This window comes from Lepus europaeus, chromosome 1 (genome assembly GCF_033115175.1).
Source record: "Lepus europaeus isolate LE1 chromosome 1, mLepTim1.pri, whole genome shotgun sequence".
Lineage (NCBI taxonomy): Eukaryota > Metazoa > Chordata > Mammalia > Lagomorpha > Leporidae > Lepus > Lepus europaeus.
Window position 1 is genome coordinate 10780398 of NC_084827.1, and position 11160 is coordinate 10791557.

Genomic DNA, 11160 nt, shown 5'->3' on the forward strand with positions numbered 1-11160 from the left:
CCACGAGGCCTGCTCCCTGCCCCTGACTTTGCTTTTGCTATCCGTGTTAACCTGACGTTCAGGGATTGCTGCTCAAACGAAAGGACATAGAGATTTCCTGCTTAGAGCTCCTGGCTTCATTTTGCCTTTTGGTTTAAGTACCAGGGAGGGCAAAGGTAACCTGGTCATGCATGGACCATGGCAGAATGTTCCTGGATCTCTCCCCTACGCCCTGCTCCCACCCCAGGTCTGCTTCCTCTTTTATTCCTTGAGACATTGCCCACATGATTCCTCTGCCTCCCAAGTAACATATCCCTTCTGCCAGTGGTGGGCCCGTTATTTGTTGGTCTGAAGTTTGTGTAATTTGGGGGAATACTATCTAGGAAAAACTGACACAATTACAAATTTAAAAGTAGGTACAGAGCCAGGGAAAGCATAAGCTTCCTGAGCTTCTGGGTGAAGTCAAGGACATCAGGACACACCTAAGCCTTTTGTAGGCTAAGAGGAGTGTCCTGGGGGCACTTCTGGGAAGTTGGGAGACCTGGAAGTTCTGCCATTTACTGATTGAGGTCCTTGGACAGGTCAGTCAGCCTCCAGGCTCTCCTTGCTTCATGTGTAAAGCAGAGATTGTACTAGATCATTCTGTAAATACCCCTGGTCTGGCCTTCCTGCACCCCTCACTTGCCTTGATACTGGACCCAGCTGAGGACCACTGCCTCTGCTCTCACTGTGGCCCATTGCAGGTCACTGTGCGTGCTAATATGCTTGTGTTCTCATGAGGATCCCTCTGCTGTTTCCTGAAAGAGCTGCTCCAGATTACCTTGGGAAGGGGCTGTTCAAGGAAACAGGGATGCTATCTCCATGGTAATACAGCCTGTGGGTTCTCAGTGCTTCCATAATGGGTGTATTGACTGTCTCGTACAGGACGAGGCTTAATGACCATCTGTGTGTCTCTGCTAAGAGGAGACAGGAGAGGGGGAGAGGGTCTAATTGGGTTGGGTCTTACTATCCAATAGGGAGTGCCCCTTTGGTGCAGAGTTGAAAGCTGTGGTCCCCCGAGGGGGGTGGAAGCCAGAAGGGCAGTGTTGGGCTGATTCTGTACTTGACAACAACTATGAGCAACTTCATGCAGAAAGGATTGGCTTGGGTCACTTTTTTTGAAAGGGAGCTTTGAGAAAGTGTGAGAGACCTCTGAATTTCATGGAGCTCTTCCAATATATGTTCCATTACCTACTCTGGCCCTTTGGACAAGATAATCTCTTGGGGAAGGATCATGACTTACTCATCTTTGTGTTCCTAAAACTAGCAAACTTCCTACACACAGTTGATAAGAAAATATGGGCCTGATATGCATACATACATATATATTTTTTCTTCTTAAACAGAGTAGACATTAAAGAGTAGATACAATCTAAATTAGATTTTAAAGAATGGGGGATTTTATTTATTTTTAAAAGATCTATTCATTTATTTGGAAGGTAGAGTTACAGAGAGGCAGAGACAGACACACAGAGAGAGGTCTTTCATCAGCTGGCTCACTTCCCAAATGGTCGCAATGGCCAGAGCTGGGCCTATCCAAAGCCAGGAGCCAGAAGCCTCCTACAGGTCTCCAATGTAGGTGCAGGGGCCCAAGGTCTTGGGCCATCCTCCATCACTTTCCCAGGCACATCAGCAGGGAGCTGGATTGGAAGTGGAGCAGCCAGGACTTGAACTCGTGCCCATATAGGATGCTGGCACTGCAGGCGGCTGCCTTACCCATTATGCCACAGCTCTGGCCCTAGAATTTTATTTATTTTTAAGAAGTTATTTTTTTTTAAGATTTATTTATTCATTTGAAAGAATTAAGAGAGAGAGAGAGAGAGAGAGAGAGAGAGAGAGAGAGAGAGAGAGAGGAGAGACACACAGAGAGATCTTCCATGAGCTGGTTCACTCCTCAGATGGCCACAACAGCCAGTGCTGGGCCGGGCTGAAGCCAGCAGCTCAGAGCTTCTTCTGGTTATACCACATGGGTGAAGGGGCCTAAGCATTTGGACCATCTTCTCCTGCTTTCCCAGGCCATTAGCAGGGAGCTGGGTTGGAAAAGTTGCAGCCAGGACTGGTACTGGTGCCCATCTGGGATGCTGGCACTGCAGATGGTGGCTTAGTCTGCTGCACCACAACACCGTCCCAAAAGAAGTTTTTTCTAAAAAAATTTTTTTTAATTTATTTTAAAGTCAGAGTGACAGAAAGAGAGAGGGAGACAGAGAGGGAGGGGGGAGGGGGGAGACAGAGAGAGAAAGATATTTTCCATCTACTGGTTCATTTCTCAAATGGTTGCAACAATTGGGGCTGGTCCAGGCTGAAGCCAGGAAGCCTGGAACTCCATCTGGGTCTCCTGCGTGAGTGGCAGGGGTTCAAGTGCTTGGACCATCTTCTGCTCCTTTCCTCTGTACATTAGCAGGGAGCTGGGGCAGATATATTTGGAGACAGAGCAAGCACTCATCTACCAGTTCACACCCCAAACACCTGGAGCCAGGAACTCAATTCAAGTCTCCCATGTCAATGGCAGAGACTCAACCAATTGAGCCATGACTGCTGCCTCCCAGGGTCTGCATTATCAAGAAACTAGAGTCAGGACCAGAGCAAGACATCAAACTCAGGCGCTCCCCTATGGGATGCGGGTGTCTTAAAAGGCATCTAAATCACTAGCCCAAATGTCCACTGCAGAATAGGCAGAGAGCATTTCATACCAGAAAGCAGTAGAGATGTGAGCTGGGTGACATTCTAATAAATAAATAAATAAAATTGAGGCTGGAATTGGCAAGAGAATGGTCCAATTTGACTAGGACTTTGAAAAACAAAGGAAAACAAGCCAAACCATATTGTAACAAGCTCAATTGTCAAGGCACTTAAACTTTGTTTAGGCTAAGGGGTTGGAGTGGTCATTGTGGGGGAGTGAGTATAACCCGGTTTTGGTGCTGATCGGGAGTTCCCTGGCGGCAGTGTGCAGGAGGGGTAAGAGGTTAGACAGGAGGCAAAGCAGAAGTCCGAGCAAGAGGTGGAAAAAGATCTGACCAAATGTAGCAGCAGTGGTGAAGAGCAGGGAACTGAGCTGACAGGGGCCGTGAAGGAACGCGGTGAGAATGGTAACTGGCTGGCCGGGCTGTGCATGGAGGAAGAGCCCCAGGACGGCGCCAAGCCCGAGTGGAGAGAGGAATCAAACCATCGGAAAGAAGAGCAGTTTTTAGGAATGTGACGGGAAAACTTCACCTTTGGACACGCTCAACCAGTGTGCCAGGGCCACGTCTGGGGAATTAGCCAGCCAGGTTTTCAGACCAGAGCCACCAGAGTCCCTGGGGAAGCCTGTGAGGGCAGGGACTGCCCAGCTCGCAGCTACTGAGTCAGGATCTCTAGGGGTGGGGCCCGAGTATGGCAGGGGAAACTTTTTTGATTTTAAGAAAGTCTGTTCTAACAAGCTCCTTTCAGGGGTTGGGATAGGGATAGGGGTTGGTGTTCGGATGCAAAGCCGGTGTGGGAAAGGGTGATGGACCCAACCTTTCGCCTAGACAGGGATCTATCCTAGCAGCTGCCCCTCTAGGCTCTGCAAAAGCAATAAAAGCAAAGCTCCTTGGGTCAATATGCGAGACCTCCCAAAGCCTTTCCCTCTGTTGCCCGCCATGACTCTCTGTCCCCACTTGTCATGCTAGGCCGGGGTTTCCCACTCCTGGGCCCTTCATCACACTTCCTTCCCTCTTACCCACCAGAGTTCCCCCATCTTCCCCAATGTCCTAATTCTCACAGTGAAGACTTTTCCATCCCAGTCATGCCCTCAGCAAACTCTACCTTGTCCAAACTCTAATGACCATTAATGTTGATTGGCTACCATTCACTGGGCACGGAGAGAGAAATTGCAGTATAAGGTAACAGACAGTGGCCTAACTCACCTCATAGATTTAAGTCCCTAAGAGCAGGGCTGTGTCTTATTTCTGTTATCTCTCCTGCAGTGCTTAATACAGGGTGTTTTTATGGGGCCAGTGCTGTGGCATAGCAGGTAAAGCTGCCGCCTGCAGTGCCAGCATCCTATATGGGCGCCAGTTTGAGTCCCGGCTGCTCCACTTCCGATCCAGCTCTCTGCTGTGGCCTGGGAAAGCAGTAGAAGATGACCTAAGTCCTTGGGCCTCTGCACCCGCATGGGAGACCAGGAAGAAGCTCCTAGTTCCTGGCTTCGGATCGGCGCAGCTCCAGCCGTTGTGGCCAATTGGGGAGTGAACCAGTGGATGGAAGACCTCTCTCTCTCTCTCTGCTTCTCCTCTCTCTGTGTAACTCTTTTGAATAAATAAATATTATTATTTCTTTAAAGTAATGAGTTAGTACAAATCCTGATTTATTGCTCTGTGTGGTAAAGTCCTAAGAATTCATCACTCTCCTCTAGTCTAATAAATACCACCTCCTCCACGCCCCCCCTCCTGAGCACACCTGGAAAAACCTAAGAGTGCTCGGTTATTGAGCATCTCACCCAAAACGACCTTGGGGAGGCTGCCGAGCCTGAAACTAAGCATCAGCTCAGACCAGAGAAGCAGGAAGCACATGGTTCAGACTGTATAAATGTAAGGGCCACTGAGCCATGAGCCTTTCTGGACACTACTGGTGCTTGGGCATGTACGGCAATATGGATTTTTTTCTCGATTTTTTCAACTGTTCCCTTAGGCCTGAGCTTTTCCCTCGAGAGCAGGCACATACCCTAAAGGTTCAGGCTTGGGGCTTTCAAAAAAGCTGTGGTTGCCACTGCTACTCACCAAATAGTTTTGTTCGGCTTCCCTCAAGGGACGTGGCTGGATCACACTTCCTGCCCCTTCCAGCTGGGCTGTGCCATGTGCCGACATCTGGCAAATGAGCCGTGGGTGGGAGTATCTCATTTCTGGGATGGGCACTGAGTTACAGATTGGGAAACTTGAAAAGTTTCTTTCCCTCTACTGTGGTGCCCACAATGTTCGAAGTGGAGGGTGCTCCCTTAGCCTGCATCTGGAGAGAGATGTTGAATGGGTTCCCCAGCATGTGATGATGAGCATGACGTATAGTATCAGCCTGAAACAGACCTGTGGTGATGAGCATGGCCGAGCAGTATGAAATAAACCTTTGGTGTAGTTCAGTCCCACCATTTTGTGGGTTGTTTGTTACCATAACTTAAACTAGCCTATCCTGATACAAAAATGTGCAGAAAATTGGCCAAGCACTGGGTGCCAGGTGGTGCCTATTCCAATTTGACTTTACACACAAGCTTTCTCATAGTAGAGAGAAAGACTGTGGAGAGCTCCCACAGAGAGCGTTCCTCTGCAGCTGTTAGAGTGGCAAAGAACTTGCAGCTGGCTCTGGAGTCTCTCCACAGAGCCAGTGCCAAGTCCCCACCCTGGAATCTCTCGGGGAAAGTTGCAGAGGGGGATGGTTTTCAGGGTTGGGGGGTGGGGAGCTGCCTCTTTTCCAGCTCTTCTGCTGTGAGCTGGGAGACTCCATGCCTCCAGAATTGGCTGGCTATGGAGGAGTGCACCTCCAACACTCAAGGACCGAGGAAAGTGAATGCGTGTCCTGAATGACCCTCAGGGAGGCAGATGTTACACTGAATTGTCATACTCTAACAACTGCGTGGTCTTTAGTCTCCTTTATAAAACTGCCATGCTTGTTTGAATTTTTAAAAGAGTGTTTGGATTTATTGACCACAGGAAAGGTTGATGATTTGATGTTTCAAGATCTCTCTCTGGCTTTCCCATCCCTGGCGGCTCTGGGCCTCCTTCCTGGGAGGGCCTATGCCTCTGAGCTGCACAGCTCTGAGCATCCCAGTGTTACTGGGTTATCATTCTGATGACATCAACCATAGCTGATGGGGCTAAGATTCTGACGTGGTGTTAGAAAGCCAGGGGCGAGGTGGGCACGCGGCGGATGAATGGAAGACATTTCAGTGTCCTGGCATCCATGGCTGCCTTTTGTGCTTTCCAGAATCTTCCACAGCCTCAGTTGTTCTGTTATGCGGTGTCAAAACCTGGCCAGACTAAGAGTGTCAGTGACTGAGAGTAGCTTAGAGAGGGGCCCATCCCAGGGTCCCTGTCTTCCTGGGGTCAGAGCTTTGTGCTGCACATGAAGGACTGAACATCAGGGCATCCCAGGCCCCCTCATTGCAGTGAAAGCTCTGGGCCTGAGCTGTCCAGGCCTGGAGTGAGGTCGCCTCTTGCCAGTAGAGATTAGGAGTTCAGCGAAAGAATATGAACCTGGGGCTGATTTAAAACAAATTCCAGACTTACGACCCTACTTGCAAAAGTTAGCGGGAAAATGGAATGAAAAGATAAGCTTATTTTATTGCACACATTAAAAAAAATCCATGCAAAGTTTTCATAATACACACATTCTTTGCAAAGTTTTGAAGATCTTTTGTATGTGAAAAAAGCCAGACTTGTCTGAAACAAGTGTCAAAATTCGCTTTTAGGTTTCTTTTTAAAATTTAATAACTAAAGTTATTGAATTTCCCCATAACTATGCTCTCTACAGCTTTTAAAATCAGTGTTCTCGTTATGAAAATTAGATTTCTCACCATGGACATTCTGGAACACTAACTGTGCAAAACATGGCCCACCCGGCCATGACATGATTAATTATAATAGAAACAAGCTCATTACTCAGCTTCTGACTCATATTTACAAGAGATTTTGAAGTTTTATAAGGCTGATCCTTGAGTCATCAATTTTTGATGACCTTGTAATGAATACACTATTGCCTTACAGCTTTCAGAGGGAAGGAAGCTTGTCACATCAAAGGCTCGTCATATGCAATTAGGACTATTTTATAGGGACACTGAGTCCTTTCTAGCTTGGTTAGGGACAAAATCCACTGAGTAGAAATTAGTCAACAAGTCGATGCTGAGTACTTACTGGGTCCTCAACTCAGTGTTGGGCATGATGATATACACATTTATACATATGTAGTTAGGTGACTGTACTTTCTGAACAAAACTACCAGGGTTTTCAGTGTAACGAACATTCCTGGGCCACTTGTTACTAGGAGAGAGTGTGGAGATGTTATCTGAACCCTGTTGTGGTTTGTTCCCCAGGGGATCAGGTGCTGTAGCAAGTGTGGGGTGGGACCCTAGTGGAAGGTGACTGGGTCAGGGGGTCCACCCTTGGGAGGGATTAATGCTGGTCTCGTGGAAGGGATGGGTTCCCAGGAAAGCAGGTCGTTACAGACAGGGTGAACCTGTCCTGTCTGGCCATGTGACCACTTCTGCATGCTCTCCCACCACTGTGATGCCATTCACAAGGCCTCACGAGAGCTAAGCAAATGGTGCCAGTCTCCTGGGTCTGAATCCTGAGCTAACTAAATCTCTTTTCTTTATAAAGTATGTAGCCTTGCATATTTTGTTAAAGCCACAGCAAAGAGACTAACACAGACTCCCCAAACAGGAAAATCTGAGGGACTTGCACTGTGGAGTAGTGGGTAAAGCTGCTGCCTGCATCACCAGCATCCCATCTGGATTGAATCCCAGCTACTCCTCTTGGGATCCAGCTCTCTGCTAATGGACTTGGGAAAGCAGCAGAGGATGGATCAAATGCTTGGGCCCCTGCACCTACGTGGGAGACCTGGAAGAAGCTCCCGACTCCTGGCTTCAGCCTGGCACAGCCCTTGCAGTTGTGGCCGTTTAGGGAGTGAACCAGCCGATGACAGACCTCTTTCTCTCTGTCCCTCTCTCTCTCTCTGTGACTCTGTTTTTTTTTTTTTTTCTCAAGTCATAAAGAGCCTTTATTACTTTAACAGCCTCTCATGCTTTCTTGCCAGATGCCTTTGGTGCAGGTGCTTTCTGGGCTGGAGGCTTCTGGCCCTTCTGAACTTTAGGAGGCTGCGCTGCCTTCTGGCCTGCGGCTTTCTGGGCAGGAGCCTTCTGAGCCGGAGCCTTCTGGGCTGCAGCCTCCTTGCCCGCAGCGGTCGCCTTTTTCGCTGGAACCTTGGCAGCTGCAGCAGCGGCGGCGGCGGCGGCGGCGGCTACAGCAGCCTTAGCAACAGGGTGTGTTTTTGGGAGAAGCTGTCAGCAGAGCTGCCCTGGAGCTTCCCGACTTCATTCTTGATTATTCTGTTCCTCATTTTCTTTGCTTTCATGACTTTATAATGGTCAAAATCTGCCATCTTAGCTTTCCTTTCTCTGGCTTCAACCTTGGCCCATCTTGTGGCTGCCCATTTTGTATTGACGTCTGCCTTCTCCCAGGCCTTTCGGACATATTCTGGCGGGCACTGTGTGGAAACTTGAGAATGAAGTCAGTCAGCTGCATGCACTTGAAAGGCATGGCCTGTCTCCTCACCCGGGCGCAGGGTCCATCAACCAAAGCCCTGTTCTGGTCAATGACATCCACGATCGCGACCAGCTTCCCGGCATGAGGCCCGAAGGAGACGTAGGCCACTCGGCCAACCTCCACGAAGCGCCTGAACACCATGTCGGCGGCGTTCGGAGAGAAGCAACTCTGGTTTTCAAACAAATAAAATAAGCCTTAAAAAAGTGCTGAGGGTTAAGCATGGTGATGAAAGCTGCAGCTCTTGCCTCAGGAGCTCACAGCGAGTGGGGGAAGGCGTTAAATCAGCAAGAACAAGGGGACGGATGTGCAAGCACAATTCAGCAGAGCGAAGGGCTCGAAGTCTATCCTGGGAGTTATGGGCAGCTCCTCTGAGCTGGGAACTCAGAGAACTGAACAGAGAAGGAGTGGAACTTACTCGGCAGATGAGGAAGGTCAAGGAATTGTCCAGACAGGAGACTGAATGTCTGAAGCACAGAGAATGACAAGAAAAGTTCACTGGGGCTGGAATGGTGCATGAGGGTGGGATGGGGTGAGTGATGAGAGGGAAGGCTGAAGTCAGGTCGTAAGCAGTCCTGTATGCCACATTCACCATTTAGATACTGTTATGTAACTTAGACTGTCAAATCATTTTAGCTGCAAACCCCTTTATTCAAATGAAGCCTTAAGGTGCAATACAAAAACAAAATCAATGTGAAACTGCTCTTCGGGGATGTGGGGTGGGGCATAGAGGCTCACAAGCCCCTTGACAGCTTGACCTCTTCTGCCTCTCTGCCGACTGCAATGGGACACTTAACTTAAGCACTAGGGAGTAAGCGACGGAGTCTGAGCAGGGTGTACAAGAGGAGACAAACATTTGGAAGCAGTAGTCTTAGGCTGCGTGTTTCTTTTAGGGCAGGGTGGTCCATGCCAAGAGGTAAGCACAAAAGTTCAGACGAGACTTGGAGAAAGGACAAACTGGAATTCACAACTGGCAAGAAGAGGGACCCCAATAAGCATGCCATGCTCTCAGTTTGGACCAGACAAGGAAGGCTAGACCAGCTTCAGAAATACTGCTGCTGGGGCTGGCTTTGAGATCCGTAGGTTAAACTGCTGCTTGTGGAGTTGGTATCCCCATAACAGAGTGCTGGTTTGAGTTCCAGGTACTCCCTGTCAACCCAGCCTTCTGGCTAATGCTCCTCGGATGCAGCAGATGGCCTAAGTGCTTGTCTCCCTGCCACTAACATGGGAGACCAGGAAAGGGCTCCTGGCTCCTGGCTCCTGGCTTTGGCGTGGCCCAGCCCTGGCAGTTGTGGCCATTTGGGAAGTGAACCAGTGTATGGAAAATCTCTCTCTCTCTCTCTCTCTCTCTCTCTCTGTTGCTTGGCCTTGTTCAAATAAATGAGTAAATAAATAAATCAATCTTTTAGAAAACAGTGCTGTCCAATTTGGAATCGTATCATTCTCACATTGATCTGCTCCTCCCCTAACTGCCTGCTGCCAAGGAAAAGTAAATTTCCTCTAAAAGAAGATAGCATCTTGTATAACCTAAAATAAGTCTGTAAATTTTTAGATAGAGTACTATCACTCAATCAAAACCCATCAAGCATGCCAAAATATAAAAGTGAGTGAAAGTCAAGAGAGACACAGATAACAAGTACAAATTCACAGAACCAAGCAGTAAAGTTACCACAGACTTTAAACTAATTGTGATTTATAGGTTTAAATGTGATTAATAAATGACAAGATGGGGGGGGGGCATGTGGCACAGCAGGCTAAGCTGCTGCCTACAGCCCCAGCATCCCAAGTGGGAACTGGTTCAAGTCCTGGCTGCTTCACTTCCCATCCAGCTCTTTGCTAATGTGCCTGGGGAAGCAGTGGAGGATGGCCCAAGTCTCCGAACCCCTGCCACCCACGTGGGAGACCTGGAAGACGCTCCAGCCTTCTGACTTCAGCCTGGCCCGGTCCTGGTCATTATGGCAATTTGGGAAGTAAACCAGTGGTAGAAGATCTCTCTGTCTGTGTCTGTCTCTCCTTCTCTCTCTTTAACTCTGTAACTTTGTCTTTCAGATAAATAAATAAGTCGTTTTAAGACTTGATGATAGATAATTTCAATAAGGAATTGCTATAATATACAGAATCAAACAGTAATTCTGTAATATAAATAAATAATTCCCTGGATGGGTTTAACATCAGAGCGGGCATAGTTGAAACAAGAATTGGATGAAAGGTCAAAAGAAAATATCAAGTGACGCTCTGAGAGACCAAATAAAGCAACACAGAAAATCGAAAAGAGAACTTGGGACACGAGGACATGGGAGAACTGGATGGGGTCCTGGCTCCAGGCTTCAACCGGACCCAGATCTTGCTGTTGCAGCTATTTAGGGAGTGAACCAACAAACAGAAGATCTCTGTCACTCTCTGCCTTTCAAATAAATAAGTAAAAACATGTTTTTTTAAAAAAGGAATTAGCTATCAAGCCATGAAAAGATATAAGATATAGATAAGATATATATAAAAGATATAAACCCTGTTGGCCCGCATTGGCTGGAACTGTTTGTTTAGGAGAATTCCAGGTCTAGGCAGGGAAATTCCAGGTCTGGGACAGAAGACCATGTAAACCCACCCATCCCCCAAGACCAGCTGAAGCCCGTCTGGTTATAATAAAAATTCCCTAATGAGCACAGCATCACCAACCAATCAAAGGAAGGTTATGAGCACCACTGACCAACCGGGAACTTGGATACAAGCTGAAAACGTGCCTCTCAGCCTCAATTTCAAACTATGAGAACCTTCACCCCTAACCCCTTGGGGAGCCCAGGAATGAAGCAAAAGCTGCCAGGCTCCTTACTCTGAGCGTTGCAAAAAACACCTACTTTCTTCTACCACCCCAGTGTCA

The 11160-nt window shown here is 48.1% G+C and overlaps 1 pseudogene; it reads right to left on the bottom strand.

Moving 5' to 3' along the window:
• Window positions 1-7729: 7729 nt before the first annotated feature.
• Window positions 7730-8445, bottom strand: LOC133764371 (large ribosomal subunit protein eL14-like; annotated as a pseudogene).
• Window positions 8446-11160: the final 2715 nt, after the last annotated feature.